Source organism: Diaphorina citri, unplaced genomic scaffold (assembly GCF_000475195.1).
Source record: "Diaphorina citri unplaced genomic scaffold, Diaci psyllid genome assembly version 1.1 scaffold246, whole genome shotgun sequence".
NCBI classification, from domain to species: domain Eukaryota; kingdom Metazoa; phylum Arthropoda; class Insecta; order Hemiptera; family Psyllidae; genus Diaphorina; species Diaphorina citri.
Genome location: NW_007377683.1, coordinates 145,702 through 146,722, shown reverse-complemented (window position 1 = coordinate 146,722; position 1,021 = coordinate 145,702). Strand labels below are relative to the sequence as shown.

The 1,021-nt window shown below is 32.1% G+C and overlaps 1 long non-coding RNA gene across 2 annotated transcripts in view; it reads left to right on the top strand.

Annotated features, from left to right (window-relative positions):
- Window positions 1-578, top strand: part of LOC108252052 — a 10,103-nt gene extending 9,525 nt beyond the window's left edge. Inside the window, exon 3 of one of the 2 annotated variants that reach the window (XR_001809432.1) lies at window positions 541-578. This is a non-coding gene — a long non-coding RNA (uncharacterized LOC108252052). Of the gene's footprint in view, window positions 1-519 lie in introns of both variants that reach the window. The other variant, XR_001809431.1, reaches the window with a different exon arrangement.
- Window positions 579-1,021: the final 443 nt, after the last annotated feature.

Sequence of the window (1,021 nt, the reverse complement as noted above, 5' to 3'; positions counted from 1 at the left end):
TTACAACCCCTTACATCCGTTCTGATCCCCAAAAAACTTTTTTTTTTTTTTTTAAGAGTTTTCCCCACTATTAAAAATTTTTTTTTTTTTTTTTTTTTTTTTTTTTTTTTTTTTTGCTTTCATTTGATGGGAACAATAAATACTTAGGTACTTTTATTCATTTGTTTGTTCTATTTTCAGCGTTCTTGATTTAAATAATGTAGGAACAATGTTCATTTTGTTCTATTTCTGTATGTTCTTGTAACCACATCAAAGAGTGCAAAGTGTTTGTTTGCAATTTAGAAAGCATAATTGGACAACTATTTATAACCTCTGTCAGTGTGCTCGAAAAAAAAATGTGTTATTTCTGCATTTTCTGCGCCATTTGCCAAACGAGGGCGAAATATTTGTGTCCCATTCATAAATAATTTTCGTTTGTATATTATCTAAGTATTTTATTTTATTTATATCCATTTTTTTCTATTTTTTTTTTTAAACGGCAATTTGTTAGTTTTTTTTGTTGTGGAATAATGTAAGGAGGTTGTGGAATAATGCAAGGAGGTTGTGGAATAATGTAAGGAGGTTGTGGAATAATGTAAGGAGGTTGCGGTTTTTCACACCCCTCCGGCTCAGGTTAGAATTATCATGGAAATCGCTGCAGTTTCGTTACTGAGCACGTTTGCTTGGTAATCTAGAGGGCATGGGTTCGATCCCAGTTGTGGTATGGAATTTTATCAACATTGATTGAAAGTTTGACCACAATAATAATAGTTGCTCGGGTAAGTATACTGTTCATCGTCGAAGGGTTTCTCTACCACCTAACCCTTACACCCATATTTATGAACAAAATGCTGGCTCTTAAGTTCGTGCTAAGCATAGTCTCAAGCAGTGGCGTAGCGTCCATATAAGGCGTGTATGGCGGCCATACACTCGAAATTTCACTCAAATACCCTTAAATATTGACTTTAAATAATTAATGTATTTTTATTAGATGAATAAAAATTATTATCACTTAAATTAATTGTTAAAAATCCCTAAATTC